General features: G+C 45.5%; 1 protein-coding gene across 11 annotated transcripts in view; it reads left to right on the forward strand.

The window, feature by feature from the left end:
* The window catches only part of Pced1b (PC-esterase domain containing 1B), a 136,624-nt gene that overhangs the window by 8,374 nt on the left and 109,208 nt on the right, over window positions 1-19,042 (forward strand). The window contains exon 2 of one of the 11 annotated variants that reach the window (XM_052748783.1): window positions 4,622-4,790. The exons of 9 other annotated variants lie outside the window; for them this stretch is intronic. The gene's annotated coding sequence lies outside the window, so the exon portion shown is untranslated. Of the gene's footprint in view, window positions 1-4,449; window positions 4,791-19,042 lie in introns of those variants that run through there. One more of the 11 variants, XM_052748784.1, reaches the window with a different exon arrangement.

Genomic DNA, 19,042 nt, shown 5'->3' on the forward strand with positions numbered 1-19,042 from the left:
GATCACTGGTCTGGTCCCTCTGCAAGAGCATCACATCCTGTTTACCAATGAGCCATCCCTCCAGCCCCAAGATTTAATGCTTTCTGTGAAAATGAACCACGTTCATCTTATTGCAAAATGAACGTTTGCTTTCATCTCCAACATTTAGTAAAATTATATACCAAAAATTGTTTTAAAATAAAAATTTTATTCCAGCACATTTTCAGTTAGTTTGCATACCTATCTTACACACACACACACACACACACACACATCTGTCATCTTATAAAAATATATAGGGCAAAAATGGGTCACCAGTGGGAAAGTTTAAGCCCTGCTTTATTGCTATTTAAGATCCTGTGGAAGGGTAATATTTGATGACATCAAAACTACAAGATGGAAAAATTCTGATTCTTGTTAAAAGAAATATATGTAGGCATATTTATGAATTGTAGATTATGTGAACAAGTTATATTCCTATATCACCAGTGGTTTTTAATATACACCTTTTCTTTCCTTATCTGTATGTTTTATTATTGTATAATACTTTTTTTTTAAAGATTTATTTATTTATTATGTATACAGAAGAGGGCGCCAGGTCTCATTACAGATGGTTGTGAGCCACCATGTGGGTGCTGGGAATTGAACTCAGGACCTCTGGAAGAATAGTTGGTGCTCTTAACCTCTGAGCCATCTCTCCAGCCCTGTATAATACTTTTATGACAAGGAAAATACAGAGTTCTAGCTGGCTGGAGTTTCTGGTTAGTGGTGATTTGTGACTAATCACGAATTAGTCACCTTTTCGGTTTCTGGGCTCCAGACCCTTCTGTACTTCTCAAGCGGGCAGTGAAGTAGCCCGTCTTGGGGGAGGGCAACAGCTGTCACCTATGTTGGCACTACAGTTGTTTCTTTGGCAGATATACGCTAAGCACCTACAGTGTGAGGGACCGTGGGTGTGAGGATTCTAGTGAGGTATGAATGACCTGACGCCACACCAGTGTGCCAGAAGGGAGGCACACCAAAACAGGTTCCTTACTGATCATTAGTCTGCATTCTCAGGTCCAGGTCAGGACTCCACATCCTTTGCTGAATTTCACTACAAAAAGCTGTGAGTCCCCTCCCAAGGCACGACTGTCATCCAGCCTTTGGGAAGGTCACATGCTCCCCTGCCCCACACCACCCTTGGCTTTTCAATGAAAAATGAAAATAATAATAATAAAGACCTTTTCCCTAATCATGAAAATACTGTGTGCTTACTGTAGAAAGATTGGAAGGCAGAGGAGAATCAGGGAATGCCATTCATAATCTCCCTCATAAATTAAAGTTTCTGCTCAGAGAATAAATTTGCTGGAGTGAGGAACCTGAGGTCTGTAAAATGATTTTCTTCTCGGTCACAGTTCTGCATTGATAGAAAGAGACTTCCTGCCCCTCTTCTTCTTCCTCCTCCTGCTCCCCTTCCCCTTCCTCCTTCTGCTCCTCTTCCTCTTCCTCCTCCTGCTCCCCTTCCTCTTCCTCCTGCTCCCCTTCCTCTTCCTCCTGCTCCCCTTCCTCTTCCTCCTGCTCCCCTTCCTCTTCCTCCTCCTGCTCCCCTTCCTCTTCCTCTTCTTCCTGCTCCCCTTCCTCTTCCTGCTCCCCTTCCTCTTCCTCCTGTTCCCCTTCCTCTTCCTCTTCCTGCTCCCCTTCCTCTTCCTCTTCCTGCTCCCCTTCCTCTTCCTCTTGCTCCCCTTCCTCTTCCTGCTCCCCTTCCTCTTCCTGCTCCCCTTCCTCTTCCTCCTCCTGCTCCCCTTCCTCTTCCTGCTCCCCTTCCTCTTCTTCCTCCTGTTCCCCTTCCTCTTCTTCCTCCTGCTCCCCTTCCCCTTCCTCCTCCTGCTCCCCTTCCTCTTCCTCCTGCTCCCCTTCCTCTTCCTGCTCCCCTTCCTCTTCCTCCTGCTCCCCTTCCTCTTCCTCCTGCTCCCCTTCCTCTTCCTGCTCCCCTTCCTCTTCCTCCTGTTCCCCTTCCTCTTCTTCCTCCTGCTCCCCTTCCTCTTCTTCCTCCTGCTCCCCTTCCTCTTCCTCTTCCTCCTGTTCCCCTTCCTCTTCCTCCTCCTGCTCCCCTTCCTCTTCTTCCTCCTGCTCCTCTTCCTCTTCCTCCTGCTCCCCTTCCTCTTCCTGCTCCCCTTCCTCTTCCTCCTGTTCCCCTTCCTCTTCCTCTTCCTGCTCCCCTTCCTCTTCCTCCTGCTCCCCTTCCTCTTCCTCCTCCTGCTCCCCTTCCTCTTCCTCCTCCTGCTCCCCTTCCTCTTCCTCCTGCTCCCCTTCCTCTTCCTCCTGCTCCCCTTCCTCTTCTTCCTCCTGTTCCCCTTCCTCTTCTTCCTCCTGCTCCCCTTCCTCTTCTTCCTCCTGCTCCCCTTCCTCTTCCTCCTGCTCCCCTTCCTCCTCCTGCTCCCCTTCCTCTTCCTCCTGCTCCCCTTCCTCCTTCTGCTCCCCTTCCTCTTCCTCCTGCTCCCCTTCCTCTTCCTCCTGCTCCCCTTCCTCCTCCTGCTCCCCTTCCCCTTCTTCCTCCTGCTCCCCTTCCTCTTCCTCCTGCTCCCCTTCCTCTTCCTGCTCCCCTTCCTCTTCCTCCTGCTCCCCTTCCTCTTCCTCCTGCTCCCCTTCCTCTTCCTGCTCCCCTTCCTCTTCCTCCTGTTCCCCTTCCTCTTCTTCCTCCTGCTCCCCTTCCTCTTCCTCCTGCTCCCCTTCCTCTTCCTGCTCCCCTTCCTCTTCCTCCTGCTCCCCTTCCTCTTCTTCCTCCTGCTCCCCTTCCTCTTCTTCCTCCTGCTCCCCTTCCTCTTCTTCCTCCTGCTCCCCTTCCTCTTCCTCCTGCTCCCCTTCCTCTTCCTGCTCCCCTTCCTCTTCCTCCTGCTCCCCTTCCTCTTCCTCCTGCTCCCCTTCCTCCTCCTCCTGCTCCCCTTCCTCTTCTTCCTCCTGCTCCCCTTCCTCTTCCTCCTCCTGCTCCCCTTCCTCTTCCTCCTGCTCCTCTTCCTCTTCCTCCTCCTGCTCCCCTTCCTCTTCCTCCTGCTCCCCTTCCTCTTCCTCCTGCTCCCCTTCCTCTTCCTCCTGCTCCCCTTCCTCTTCCTCCTGCTCCCCTTCCTCCTTCTGCTCCCCTTCCTCTTCCTCCTGCTCCCCTTCCTCTTCCTCCTGCTCCCCTTCCTCTTCCTCCTGCTCCCCTTCCTCTTCCTCCTGCTCCCCTTCCTCTTCCTCCTGCTCCCCTTCCTCTTCCTCCTGCTCCCCTTCCTCTTCCTCCTGCTCCCCTTCCCCCTCCTCCTGCTCCTCTCCCCTCTTCTCCCTGTGTTGCTATGTAACCAAGGCTGGCCTCCAACTGTCCAATCGCTGAGTTTCTAGGAGTGTATCACCATGCCCTTTCTCTTTCGTTTTCCAAATTCAGCCTTAGGGATGAAATACACAGGTAAGAATTTGCTTCTAAAAACTTGTGGGGCTGGGGAGACAGCTCAGTGGAGGAAGTGTTCACTGCTCAGGCATGAGGACATGAATTCAAATGTGCACAACCCACATACAAAACCAGAGCCATATGCTTGTAACCCCAGCACTCCCCAGACATAGGTGGATCCCAGGGGGCTCACTGACCAGCCAGTCTAGGTGAAACTGCAAGCTCTGGGCTCAGTCTCAAAAAATAATGTGGAGAGCTTTTGAGAAGACATTCAGTATCCACCTCTGGTCCCCACAAATGTATGCATGGGTAAACACACTGCAAGTATATGCACACACACAAAAACAGCATGCACACACCAGAAATTTACATTTTTGGAAATCTCGGTGTGCTAAAACGGTGTTTGGAAGTATTTTGATTATCTAGGGTCTGGGGCATAAATGGCAGGGGTCTAATTTTCATTTTGCTCATCACTACCCTGAAGGGATCATCTCATTGAATTCCTAAATGCTATTATATCCTCAAAACTGGAGTCCTCATTCTCATTCTGATACATACTGGTAACATTTAAAGCTCCCAGTTTTGAGAATTTCCTGTAGCATTAATTGTCATCGCTTTATAAAGGCTGGTGTGATTATTCAAAGTACCATCTAATTTGAAGCCAACATCATTCACCCACTCGCATTACCACAAATGACATAGGATAGCACTGAGAGAGGAAAAGAGACCTCGCTGTTCCACAGCCAGCATGACCACAATGCTCCAGCAGTTATTTGCAGCAAACAGGCTTTTGTGGTCGATGCTCCGTGGATAATTTGCCGTGGAACTCTGACCTTTCAATTTGTAGTAGTGAAATGTAGCATCACATTCCCTAGGAGAAGGGCTTCTGGAAAGATCACAGGAAGTGGTCATAGCAAGCGCACGCCGTCTAGACAACACTTCATTCACACTCTGTACTATGCTTCTCATTGAACTGCTACAAGGACCCTAGGAAGTGGCTATTAAAACCCCCATTTTCTAACAAGAGTGGTGGGGCTTAGTTAGTGAACTGAACCAAGATCACAGGTAGCGCCTGCTCTCTTACCCTGGTATTTCTTACTCGAGTTTCAAGCTTAACCATTAATGCTAATGTTTCCCATTTAGGGAGTAGCAGGGCCAACCATGATTTAAATTCCATTCAGCAAATATTGTTAGTCTTGGCCACACTCCCAGAACTATAATGTGGTTGCTCTCTTCTAGGAATCTGTAGTGTGATTGGAAATAAATATCGGCAGTGACGCAGTATAGAGAATGCATCTCTAAGCTGGAGGTGACCAAGAGCCGAAATGCTTGCCCCAGAAAAAATGCAGAACTTCGATTCTTACTCATTTTGTTGACAAAATATCTGATTCAACAAAATGAACTATATGTAAGTAAAAATATATAATGCAGGAGAAACTATTAAGTAATCAGGGGTGAAAAACTATTTCAGAATTAAGAGACCGATGATGCAGGGCATAGTGGTAAGTGCTTGTAATCCCAGTTCTCGGGAGATGGACAGAAGAGGATCTGTTGTTCAGGACTAGCCTCAGCTATGTGGCAAGTTTGAGGTTAGCCTGGGCTACGTGAGATCCTGTCTCAGAAACAAATGACAAGAAAAGGAATTAAACAACCTCAAGATTCCGCTTCTCTGTGACGTTAACAAAGAATTATAAGCAAGGTCAGAAAACACCGTGTAATTAATGCCAAATAGCAGTGTAGAAAAATAGGGTGATGTGGTAAAATGGACCGTTAAATAATCAGATCCCTGGATTTTGGTCCCAAATGCTCTGTTTCTTGACTGTGTGGTCTTTAGCCAGTAACTCGGCCTTTCAGAGTCCAGCCTTCCAGGTGTGTGATATATTGGAGATGCAGTTTGATGCTGCAAGGCTGCCTCAGGTGAGACAGGCGGATAGGGCTTTGGGAATTCTAAAGCTGTAAAAAGAGTGTTTTGTCTTAGTGCCCTTGGCCTCAGCTATGGTTTGGTATAGCACAGATGTTCAATAAACGTTTGTTGAACCTCATGGCCAGGTGTATGTACCGAATAAACAGAGCTGGAGAGGTGGTTCGCCACCGTACCTTTGTGCCAGGGATGTGGCTCCCCCAGCCCTGCTCTGCCACCGTGTAGCGGGTCCCGTTTGCTCAGGTGGCTTCACTTTCTCTCTGCAGCTGCAGGTGACAGCTGGTGTACCCACCTGGGCTTCTCAGAGCCCCTGCGGGAATGATGAAGGCGAGTCTTTGGTGGAGGCCTTTAGTTAGGAGTGAAGATGAGCTGTCTCAGTGTTGAATGGAAAATGCCCAAAGGGTCCTACAGGAAAAGCAGAATAAAAGCAAACAAACAAAAAAAGAGTCACTTCAGAGAACAGTTTTGACATGCCGCCCTTTGCCCTCTACGCTGAGGTAGACAGCTGTGGTGGAAGGTGCGGCTTTCCTTGGCCGCTACTGCGCAGAAGTGAACAGGAAACTGTGGGAGTTGCCCATATTTGCCTCAAAATAAAATTCTCCACGTACTCAGTTATAGGTATTAAAACGACTGGACGGCTATTTGCTGGGGAAAACTTGGCTTCTTGGCTGTTGAATCAGTGTTAAAATGTTGGCCGGCTTTTCAGGTGGTCCAGGTGGGGCCAAAGCAGGCGCGGCCCCGTTGCTTCTACCTGCAAATCTAGAAGCTTGATATTTTTGGCATCTTTCATACATGGAGAATGATGTGAAATAGAAACTGAAAGAATGTCTCCCTATCAATTTAAAGTAAGGGTTTGGTGGATCAGAACTCCATGGGGGCCCCTCTATGCCTGAAAGAAAGCCTGGAGAAGCCAAAGCTGTAGACATGCATATGTTTGGTGAGTATGAAATAAGAGTAAACGAGAGTATTTGATAAGCTTAATATTTAGTGGTGTATCAAGCTATTATAAGCTGATGGCACAGAGAGATCCCAAGTCATCATTGAAATCTTTTGTGTTCGTTTTTGAGACAGAATCTGGTTTTAAACTTGCGATCCTCCAGCTCAATCCTCCCATGTGTTAGGGATTACAAGCATACACCAACTCCTATTTCTCAGTGAATTAGGGTTTTTGCTTGTTTGAGGTGGGGGTCTTGTGTATTCCTAGCCTGGCCTCGAACTCAATATGTCGGCAAAGATGATGTTGAACTTCCGTCCTCCTGCTCATACTTCTCAAGTGTTGAGATGACAGGAGAAAACCACCACGCCCCATTTATTCGGGGCTTCATGCATGCATGCATGCATGCTGGACAAGGACTCTACCAACGGAGCTCCATCCTCAGCTCCAGCGAACCTTGTTACGCCAGAAATACAATGGCCTCTGATTCTGCCCCAGTGGGAAGAAAAACACTGGTCCCATTTAGACTGATCCTTCCTCTTTCCCTTTATCTGGACGTTAGCAGGGTAGAGAGAGGCAGCACATCGCTGTAAATAAGGTAGAATATTGATGAGGAGAGAGGCATGTGGATAAAGAGCACAGAATTTGTGCCAGGAAAACTTATCAGAAAGCTGGGGAGCTACCTGGAGAGATAAAGGCTCAGAAGTTGGTCAGCAGAAGCAGGTATTTGCAGAGCCTCAATAAAATACAGCTGTAAATATGCATATTGAAAGGAAAGAGGACAATTACATAGGCAGAAATTGCATTCTGTCCAGCTAATTTGATGGGGAAGAATGCTAGCGAGGATAGGCAGGAGACCAGACTCAGAGAAGGGGGTGAGCAGAACTGCGTGCCCTCGAAGGCAACGGACATACAGGACTCCTACCAGCACAAATGTCCACCAACCTCCCAGTGGCAGAGACTTACAACAACACAGATCGTTTTTATACTTTATATTAACAGAGTCTGTTCACTTTGGGCTAAACTTATTTTGAGAGATTCATCAGTAGTTTTGGCTTTGGGGTTAGCTGTAGATCTGTATGATATTCCGCTGTGTGTCAATATTGAAATTTCTTTAGCCATTTCATTAACAGAGTCATTTGGGTAGCTTCTAACCCTCTTAGTCCGTCCCCCTCACCCCCGTGTGTGTGTGTGTGTGTGTGTGTGTGTGTGTGTGTGTGTGTGTGTGTGTACATACCTGTATATGGAGCCCAAAGAGCAATGTCAGGTGTCTTTCTCAGTACCTCCCCACTTTAGTGTTGGGGACAGAATTGCTTGCTGAACCTAGAGCTAGCCAGTCTGCCAGCAAGCCCCAGGGATATTCCTGTCTCCACTTCGGCAGTGCTGGGATGATGGGCACTCACCATAGTGCCCAGCTTTTCATAGGTGCTGAGGATGGAACTCAGTCTTCGTGCTTATGTGGCAAGCACATTACCAACTGAACCATATCCCAAGCCAGCTTTTGGCTTTTGTCTATGGCAAGTACTGTGCCTGTGCATGTTGTAACACTTGAATTTGGTAAACATGCACGTTTCTTTTTTGTTTGGTGGGACGTTTGTTTATTTGTTTGAGACTGTCTCTTACAGCCCAGGCTGGACTTAATACGTAGCAGGGGATGACCTTGAAGTCATGGGACTACAGACAGGCACCACAACACCAGATACCATAGTTTCTTTTGAGTGTGTACCTGGGATGGATTTGCTGCGTCAGAGGTTGTATTCATGTTCAGGAGTAGTAGTAACTACCGGCTTCCCACAGTGGTTCTGTGGGTTTAATCCTCCTCCAGGAATGTGTAGAAACCCAAGTTCTCAACAATCTCTGCCAATAGTTAGTAGCATTTTTCATCATTTCATCTTCGTATGGTTTCACTGTGGCTTTAATGTTTGCTTTACAGATTTAACGACTCCCATGGCCTCACTCACTTTTGGGAAGAAGAAGTTCTTAGCGCGTTAATAAAGTCGATTTTATTCTATTGTTTCTTTTGTGGTTAGTTTGTTTTTCTGTCTTGTCTTTAAGGACAGTTTGCCCCAAGGTCCTGGGAGGGGCCCGCAGATTTGCTTCTAAAGGCAAGCCACCAGAGGCTGGCTTTTGTATGTAGCCTCAAGCAGTGCTTTTTTCTCCATTCACCTTTCCTGCTGAGTTACAGGGTCATTTTCTTGTAAGTCATGTGATGGTAGATACGCTGGGCTACTTTTGGCCCTCCCTCTTCCATTGGACACACTGTCCCGGGACCCACAGCACTCATTCTTGATGACCAGGAGCTTTAGAATGATAGCTTTTCCTCCCCTGCTGTCCTTCTCCAACACCTTGACTCTTCTAGCTCTTCATAGTTCCCTGTTAATCTGAGAAAGTTTTGTCAGTATCTGGAAAGACATGAACCAAAGGCATCTTGGGTTTGCTTAGGGCTGCCTGGAAGCATGCGCTCATACGGAAGTGCCAACCAGATACTCCTCACATAACAGTGTGTGGTCTTTATTTGACTCTCTCTTTTTCTCAGTAAGATCATATACTTCTCTGATTTCTAATAATTGTTTTGCTTTGTTTTTCAAGACAGGATTTCTCTGTGTAGCCCTAACTGTCCTGGAACTCACTCTGTAGACCAGGCTGGCCTCGAACTCACAGAGATCCACCTGCTTCTGACTCCCGAGTGCTGGGATTAAAGGTGTGTGCTACCATCGCTAGGCTCTAATACATTTCCAAGTATTTGAGTCTCAATTCCATTGTATGTTTTATTTTTTATGTATTTCTTACCAGTTTATACAAATATGCCAAACTTGTGGAAATTTTGTGTAGAGATACGATCTTATTGTCTCCAAATGACAATATTATTTCTTGCTTTCTACTCACCGCTTTCTTTTTTGTCCTCTGTTCCCCCAACCCCTGTAGACCTCAAGGTTAGTGTTATATAGAAGTAGTAATGGGCTGGAAAGATGGCTTAGCGGTTAAGAGCACTGGCTGCTCTTCCAGAGGACCCGGGTTCAATTCCCAGTACTGACATAGTAGCTCACAACTGTCTGTAACTTCAGTTTCAGGGGATCTCACACCAAGGCACATAAAATAAAATAATAAATAATTTTAAAAAAACGGTAATCTAGACCCCATCCCCCAAGCTGAAGGGGAGTTTTCCTTGTTCTGCCTTTGATATTATGTGTATTTTGTAGCTATCCTTTACCACGTTAAGGATAAACGTCTGGTCTGGGAGCTAACAGGAAAGTGTTCTTATCAGGAGCCAAAGTTGGATTTCTCACGTGTTTCTCTGTTGGGGATGCCTGAAAGATTTTCTTCCTCTTCTTATTCTTGAGATGAACGGTTGGATTTCTGAATTGCAGACCATCTTGGCGTACAGAGGCTGAATCACACTCTCTTTGCTTTCTTAATACTTTGTTAGGACATTTCAGAAGTGTCTCTGAGAGAAGAGAGAAATGGAGTTTTCTTTCTTATAATGCTTATTCCAGTTTTTAAATTGCATTGGGTTATTTTAATATTTTGAAAATGTCTAAGAGGCTTTAATCTTCTTGACAAATTCTAGAATACGGGTACTTATTCTTTTCAAAATGTTTGGAAGAACTCACTGGTAAGCTATCTGGGCCTGGATTTTCACTAGGGCAAAGAATTTCTCTTCAATTACAAGCTTTATTTAAATGTATTATTTATTATTCATTGTCCACGTGTGCACGCACAGCACTTAGGTAGCGTCTGAGGACGACTTGGAAGAGTCCGTTCTGGCCTTCTGTGTCTACCGTACTGCCTGAACTCTCTCTCAGCTCTTCAGGATTGGTGGCCAGCAGCTTCACCCACACAGCCATCTCATTGGTCCCAGGACTCACTTACAATACATTACTGAAATAGTCGTATTTCCGGTCTGCTTCTGTCAGCCTTGGTAAATTTTAGTGTTTGAACTGGCCATTTTGTCCACGTTATCAAATTCCTGCCATAAAGTTATTTTTATCCGTTCATTACCCTTTTTGTATTCGTGTGGTCCATAGTGAAACTCCTTTTCATTGCTCTTTACCTGTATTAGTCAGAATTGATAGAATGGCTATATATATATATATATATATATATATATATATATATATGTATATATATATGAATATACATATGAATATGTATGGCATTTATTGGAGTGGCTTACAAGTCCAACAATGACTGTCTCCTGACAAAAATGCCAAGCATCTAGTGTAAGACGAATTGCTAAATGGTCTTATGAATAAAAAACCCAGAGCCAGACATTGGGGTGAAAAACTGAGAGACCAGAGGAATAGGACAAGCCACAGCCAACCTCACCTCACCAACTCCTCAGCCTCCAGAGAGACCTACTTCCGGTACACTCATGCCTATACGCCTTTCTGCTCTGCCATCTCACTTCCTCTCTCCACCTAGCTACATCACTTCCTGTCTGTCTGTACAAACCTCCAGACCTCTATGGTTAGTGCTGGGATTAAAGGCGTGTGCCACCACACCTGGCTTTGTTCCCAATGTGGCCTTGAACTCACAGAGATCTAGATAGATCTCTGCCTCCCAAATGCTAGGATAAAAGGCGTGTGCTACCACTGCCTGACCTCTACATTTAGTATAGTGGCTGGCTTTTTCCTCTGATCCTCAGGTAAGCTTTATTAGGGTGTACAATATATTGGGGGACACAATATATCACCACAATCTAGTAGGTGTTCAGCAGACTGTCTTAGCAAATCTGGTGCTGGAGTCCCAGGGAATCCCTAGAGAGCTGCTGATCTTTGGTCTGCATCATGAGCGAAGTTCAAATACCAGCAAAGGAATGTATCAGCAATAAGACAGATGAAATTGCCAGCAACAATGAGCACAAGCAGGTGAAAAGCAAAAGATCCCTTCTTCCATGTCCTTTCATGGGAGCTGCTACCTGAAGGAATGGGGCCCAGATTTAGGGTGGGTCTTCCCACTTTGAACGATCCAATCAAGAAAATCCCTCACAGACATGCCCAGTTGCTTGGGTTTTAGTCAATTCTAAATGTAGTCACACTGACAGCCAAGGTTAATCATCACAGGTCCCCCCTTTGTCAACTTGACACACAATGACGTCTCCTTAATAACGTGCTTAATTTCCAAATGAAAACAATAACCAGGTCATAACTGCCTAACGTAACTATCCACATAACAATTGCAAACACTTTATATATTGTAGAATATGGCTGCTAAGTCCTTGACAGACTTCCTTGACAGGGCTTCCAGGTATCTGGCCTGGCTAGGAGCTATGAGGGAAAAGACAGACAAATGGACAGGAAAAAAAAAAAAAATCTGGGGTCAGATAGAACAGGCTCTCTGATGGAGACGCCTCAGCACCCTGAAAGCACATGTGCTTATTATATACAATTGAATGGGGAGTCAGGGTTATTGCATACAGCTGAGCAAGGAGGCAGGGCTATTGCATACAGCTGAGCAAGGAGGCAGGGCTATTGCATACTGATAAGGAGGAGGCAGGTTATTACAGGTAAACAAGGAGGTAGTTATGCCATACAGCTGGGTTAAGGAGCCACGTTTCTCTAATCTAGGTAGGACTGGTACAAGAAGATATTCTCAAATTTATTATAATATTTTGAAATTGTTGAGACTTTGTTATAAGATACGGATTTTAATATGTTCATACACATGTGATATGAATGTGAACTGGTCACCAGTCGCTACAGCTTTTAATAAGATCAGGTTTTTTAATTGTGCTGTTCCTATCGTCTATATACTTGGTCATTTTTTTGTTTCGGCTTTGTCCACCAGTTGCTGAAGACGTGTTCATTCTTCTCAATGTGATTGTCATTTTATACGTTTTCAAAGATTCTTTCCCCTGTGCTACTAGGGGCATCGATATTTAGGTCTGTGGTATCAGTTGCTTGTGGTCCACACTGCTAATCGTGGCATTCCTACTTTCTTTTTGATTTGGCACGGTATGTTTCTCTTTCCTTTCACATCAAACATTTATTATATTTATAGCGTATAATTGGATTTTTAAAAATGGTCTGACAGTCTTCATCTTTTATTTCAAATTGGATCTGTTATATTCTGTGTAATAGCTGATATATTGAGTTTGTAGCTAACCTCTTTTCATTTTCTTTCATATTCTTTTCTTTCATTTTTGGTTTCTTCTGTCTTCTTTTCTTGCCTTGTTTGGAACACATGCTAGTAACCTGCAGGTTATATATGATTTTGTTATTCTGAAGTAATTATTCTAGAAGCTGGAGTGTACATCCTTGACTTGTTGCTGAATGTATTAGTCTGTCGGGGATGCTATAACAAAATGCCCTAGACTGCATGAGTTACCAAGAACAGAGACAGTGTTTCACAGTTAAGAGGTTGGGGAGTTCCAGGTAACAGGGTAGCAGATCCAGCCCCTTCCTCACAGTGGTACCTTTTAGCTGAGCAAAAGATGCTTCTCTGGTCGCTTTTACAAAGACCCTGTTGCCATCAGTGAGAGGGCTAGCCTCATAACCTACTGCCGTCCCTGAGAGGTCTAGCCTCATAACCTAACATCCTAGTTTTATTTCCCATGGCTGTGATAAAATACCCTGACATAAGCAACCCAGAGCACAACGTGTTTATTTTAGCCCACAACTCCAGGTTGTCGTCCGTATCAGGGAAGTCACAGGTGGCAGGGCCGTGAAGCAGCTAATCATGGCCACAGTCACAGCAGAGAGAAAGCATGCGTGCTTGTCAATGCTCAGCTCCCACACCACTCTTCATTCAGTCTGGCCCATGAAATGGCGCCACCCACATTCAGGATGGGTCTTCCACCTCAGTTAGCCCAACTAAGAAAACCTCTCACAGGCATGCGCACAGACCAACCTAATCTAGATAATTCCTCGAGTCTCTCTTCCCAGGTGATTCTAGATTGTGTCACATTGACAATTAAAACCATCACACCGTCACCTATTGAAGATACCAGCTCTTATTACCATCACCGCCGGGGTCAGAATTTCTACAGATGAATTGTGGGAAAGCTTAAACATTGAGACCATGACACAGAACTATGCAATTTATTTGTACCACTGATCTAATATGAGACCTTCTAAATCATTCATCCTCCTAAGCACTGTCTTCTTGGAGTGCTGCTTGCTTCTACATACACTGTAGACTTCCAGGTACATTACAATTACCATTTTGTTTGGACAGCAGTAAGATTTAAGTATCTGTTTATTTATCTATGTGCTTTCCCATGCTTTTCTGTTTTTTCTTGCATTTCCCTTTGAGATGATTTTTCTTCTACTTTGAACAACATCTTTCAATTTCTCCAAAAATATTTTTATTCCTTTCATTTATGAAAGATGTTTTTTCAAGATACTATCTAGGTCGGCAACTACTTTCTTTGAGCCATTAAAGTGGACAACATGGTCTTCTGGGATTCATTAGTTCTGTTCATGACTGTAAATCCTAATGTTGCTTCTTTGAAGACAATGTGGTTTTTTATTCTTTTTTTTTTTTTTTTTTTTTTTTTTTTGGTTTTTCGAGACAGGGTTTCTCTGTGTAGCTTTGCGCCTTTCCTGGGACTCACTTGGTAGTCCAGGCTGGCCTCGAACTCACAGAGATCCGCCTGGCTCTGCCTCCCGAGTGCTGGGATTAAAGGCGTGCGCCACCACCGCCCGGCGGTTTTTTATTCTTTTGGCTAACTTTAGGACTTTTACAAATCTTTGGTTCCCATTATTCTGACTGCAACGTAGTTGCTTGTGTTTTTCTGAGTGTTTATCTTACTTTTTTGGATCTATGCACCGATGTCCTTGTCTTGTTCATTGGCTCTGGTGTTTGGAACTCCAGTCACATGTGAAATGTTCCACGTGGGTCGCCTCTTGCTGTTTTTTCTGCTCTCTCATTTCCCTCCGCTTCCCCGGGCTTTCTGTTGACGGAATCCCAGCTTTCGGATACAGGCTTATCCACTGGTTGTTCTGTGTTCCACCTGCCGTCTAACTGGTCCAGTTCTTCATTTCAGACATTTTTCAGATGCGTAGAGCACTTGGATGACCATTTAAATTTTCTTTCTTTCTTTCTTATTTTTTTTTTTTGGTTTTTTGTTTTGTTTCAAGACAGTGTTTCTCTGTGTAGTTTTGGTGCCTGTCCTGGATCTCGATCTGTAGCCCAGGCTGACCTCGAACTCACAGAGATCCACCTGGCTCTGCCTCCCAAGTGCTGGGATTAAAGGTGTGCACCACCACCACTGCCCGGCCCATTTAATTTTTCAAAACACCCCCTCTATGGAAAGTCCCCCTTTTGTTAACTGTTTATATCCTTTATCAAATTTAGCATAAGTATTTAACCTTCCTTTTCTGGAAACTAATTTTTGGCTCATCTGTGAGTTAGACAGCTGAGAAGCTTGTTTGGTGTTGATGATGTTGTTTTGTTTGTCATTTAGCTTAGTTGGGGGTGTAAGTACAGGCATGAGCATACCATGGCAGCCATGTGGAGGTCAGACGATAGCTCTGTGGAGTCAGTTCTCCATCTTTACCTAAGTTTCAGGGATCACACTCCAGTGCTTTACCCAGTAAGCCATCTCACCAGCCCAAAGATACTCTTCTTTCTTCTTTTCTTACAGAGAGGCCATCTTTTAAATTTATTTATTTTATTTATATGTATCTGGTTTTGCCTGCTTGTCTATATATGCATTGTGTGTGTACAGGTGCCTGAGGAGGCCCAAAAGAGTTGGATCCTCGGGAGCTGGAGTTGGTGGTGGTCATGAACCAGCTGATATGGGTGCTGGGGAATGAACTCAGGTCCTCCACGAGAGGAGACCATGTTGGGCCATCTCTCGGTCTCTCAAAGCTTAGTTTCCTGCTGTGTCCGACAGTCTTACCCTTGCCCATTACATCCCTGGTCAGGGATGACTGTGTTTAACCTCACTGTGAGAAGATGTTCACAGAGGCAGCTCTCCTGTGCTGGATGTTATTTCAGCAAGACCATAGCTCATGTTGGGGATGAGAAGCCAAGAGAGTCATTGCAGAGGCAGCCCTGAGCAGCTGGGCCATGCTCTCTCACTCCAGCCCACTGAAAACCCATTTCTGTGTGACTTTATATCTCATCACTAGCAGGGCTTTAGGGATATCTCACTGTCATTGTTGATTAGAGACTGTATCCTGTATTGGGCACTGGATAAGCGTGACATGGAAATATAAACGAACATTACTTAATTAGGCTAATTCATTTCAATAATCTACTTATCTTTAAGGCTGCTGTTGTTTTTATCTTTATAGCGGAAGGATTATCTTCTGTTGGTATATGTCTATATTAATAGATCATATAGCTTAAAGTGCATAGCGACTTGGAGAAATTAATTCACCTGTATTTATGTAACTTGCCCTTTATCTTGTTCTCTTCTCAATCATTGAAAATAGAGCCAGACTTCGTGTGTCTTGTCATTCTCTGAAGCTCTTTGTGCCACCCCTGACACACTCTGGGCTTCGCCTGTGGGTTAAGTTGCATTGCAAAGCCTGTTCTTGCTTTAAGAACAATGAGTATTTTAAGTCAGACTTTGGGGGCTGGTGTTCATAACTTGGGAATAGACCACTTGCCTAGCATGCAAGAGGCCCTGGATTTAATCCCTAAAATTGAACAACAACAACAACAAAAAAAAAAATCCAGATTTTTTTTTTTTAATAAATGGATATTGTAACTATTTCTAGTTTTATTGAATAGTCATCTGCTCTGGATGTATTTGCTTCTTAATGACTAGTTTAATTTCATCCTACTGTATATTTTAGAAAATAAACTTGGAGTCCACCTACTGTGTGACTGAGCTTGTTTAAATTTTGCGGTGGGGCTGGAGAGGTGGCTCATCGGTTAAGAGTATGGGCTGCACTTGCACTGGCCCCAAGCTCTGTTCCCAGCACCCACATCAGGTGACCCCCAACCACCTGGAACTCCAGCTCCAGTGGATCTAACACCTCTGGCCTCCGAGGGCACCTGAACACAGATACACGTCCATACCCAGGACTTAACATGAAACTTTAAAAAACTTATTTGAGGTAGAATTTGACTAAATACTACTAAAACTAGATGTGTACATTTGTGCAAAGTGGTTCTAGTAGTACAGATAGGCGACACTAGTCATTCTTTGATAAAGTAGTGAATTTCCTCAGTCAGCCACGACACTTGCTAAGTGGCTCTCATAGTCTCCTTTCTGTTGCTGTGAAAAGGGCACCAGGCCTTGGTGAGGAAAGGGTTGATTTGGCTTACACATCCCCATCACAGTCCATCATTGAGGGAAGCCAGGACAGGAATTCAGACACAGCGGGAACCTGGGGACAGGACCTGAAGTAGAGGCCGGCAGGGGTGATGCTTACTAGCTTGCTCTCCATGAAAACCACCTGCCCAGGGTTCGGCACCACCCACAGTAAGCTGGGCCTTCCTGCCTCAATCATCAATCAAGAATATAGGTTCAGAGGCTTGCCCACAGACCATTCTGATGGTATTTTCTCAGCTGAAATTCCCTAGCGAGTGTCAAGTTGGGGGAAAAAAAAGTCTAACCAGCACAGTGGTATTTTGCAGTTTCTGAAGAAATGTTAATCTTCATTCTCTTGGTTAATTCCCCTAATAACTCAATGGATGGGTAAAAAGAAGTACAGAGCAATGGAGGATCATGAAAGGCAAGGAGCCAGCTCACATTGGCACACCTTTGGTTATCAAAGTCAAAACTTGAACTTAAGTCCTGTGCTGCCTGGTTCAATGGCCTATTTGTATCCGCTACAAATACCTAAAATAACTTGGGTGTCTCTGAAGATGAATGTACTTATCGAAAGCACATCCTTCGAAGCTCACAGCTTAATCACAGTCCCCTAACTAACTGCTCTCTTCCTTTTCCTGTCCAGTTTCAAATCTCCAGATTTTAAAGAACCGCGCAGGTAGCCATCTGCCATGGGCAAACAGTGAGCTTCCTGCAGCTCGCCTGAAAGCCGTTCAGTGTAGGGAAGCGAAGGCGAGGCGGGTGTTACTGTTTATTTTAGCCATCTTGCTCAGCGCTTGTTTCTAGGTGCTGAACTGAACTCAATGTCTAGGGCCAGGAGTTATCTCTGTTTATCTGAATTTATTAAGACTCTGCTTTTAGAATGTTTAGGTACACCAGATTTCAGGAGTATTTGGGGAACTTCTAAGTAGCAACTTTTAAAATGTGGTTGGGTGGAAAGCTACCGAACACCACAGCAGAGCTATCAAACACCACAGCAGACCGTGATTGGTAGAGGAGAGTTTGAGGGGGTACAGCATTGTTCTTGCACAAGGTTGTGATGGAGGTGTTGGCACAGTACTCTCACTACATCAGTTGATGGATGGATGCAGACAACCTCAGTTCCCGGCTCTGCCTCCTCAGTGTTCCCATAGCTTCTCATAACTCCATTTGTAGAGGTGGCTGTTGCCCCCGTGACAGGAGCTCAGTGTGTGTGTGTGTGTGTGTGTGTGTGTGTGTGTGAGAGAGAGAGAGAGAGAGAGAGAGAGAGAGAGAGAGAGAGAGAGAGAGAGAGAGAGAGATTTGTAGTAAAAGGAAAGGGTGGAGAACCAGACACCAAATATTTATGTATATTCCTAACATCATTCTACATTACACAGCATAACAAACACAGTGTAGCTCTCTCCAAGCCTGGTGCCATGCCACACAGTACGGAGGGCGTCCTTGGTCTGGGATAGTGGATGATGTGTACCGAGACACTTACGTCACTTTCTCAGCTTCCTTCTATGAGGGTTCCTGCCTTTCAGAGTCTCTGCGAGAAAGGACAGGCTCAGCCGCCCTGACCCACCCTATTACACTGGACACCCAACCCTCAGATTCTCTCATGATTTGGGGGTAAGATATAAAGGGAAGGAAGGCCGCCAGGCTGCCAGGCCGTGTCCTGCAGCGACAGCCCCAGGCTCGGGAAGGGCTAAGGCAAGCGTCAGAGTAAGGCAGAGTCGGCGACAACCAGCATTACTCCGTAGGATCTCTGAGTTATAGCCAGAGGAAGGCCGAGTTTTTGGAGAGAAGAAATTAGACGTGCTTTTAAAGAACAAAGCGGATCTGGTCAAGAAACAAAGACGAAAAGGAGTGAGTGGGAATGCAGTTGTAGTGGAAAGAGAGCCTTCGTTCCCAACTCTGGTGGCTGGGAAGCCCAGCCGGACTCCGCTTCTTGCTTGGCGAGGTCTGTGAACTCGCTGGCCTTATCTTTACAGTCGGCTCATCATTTTCATTTCAGTTACTTACAACTAGGATTGATTCCTAGCAACCAACTGCCTCTGGTTAAGGGGTAGTCCCTTGTCCCGGCCACCCAGTGCGTTTGGCTCAGCACTGCTGTCTCGGGTCAGGAGAGAGACCTCCTGCTCTCACGGGCCGTTTGCTGGCCTTCCAGGGGCACTGTAGAGTGGCAGAGTGGTGTGAAGGGCCACATGCAGCTCTTGGAACTGACAGGTCACTGTGTGCTTTTGACACGCAGGGTCACAGGCTCACCTGCCTACTGTTTCAGCAGCCAGCCAGCCCCCTCCCCCCCCACACACACTGCCACACACACACTGCCACCACACACACACTGCCACACACACACTGCCACCACACACACTGCCACACACATACACACACACACACACACACTGCCCCCACACACTGCCACACACACATACACACACTGCCACACACACACACACACACATACACACACACTGCCACACACATACACACACACACACTGCCAGACACAGACACACACACACACATACAAACACACACACTGCCCCCCACACTGCCCCCCCACACTGCCCCCCCACACTGCCACACACAGACACAGACACACACACA

This window comes from Peromyscus californicus, unplaced genomic scaffold (assembly GCF_007827085.1).
Source record: "Peromyscus californicus insignis strain IS unplaced genomic scaffold, ASM782708v3 Scaffold_20__1_contigs__length_68692818, whole genome shotgun sequence".
Lineage (NCBI taxonomy): Eukaryota > Metazoa > Chordata > Mammalia > Rodentia > Cricetidae > Peromyscus > Peromyscus californicus.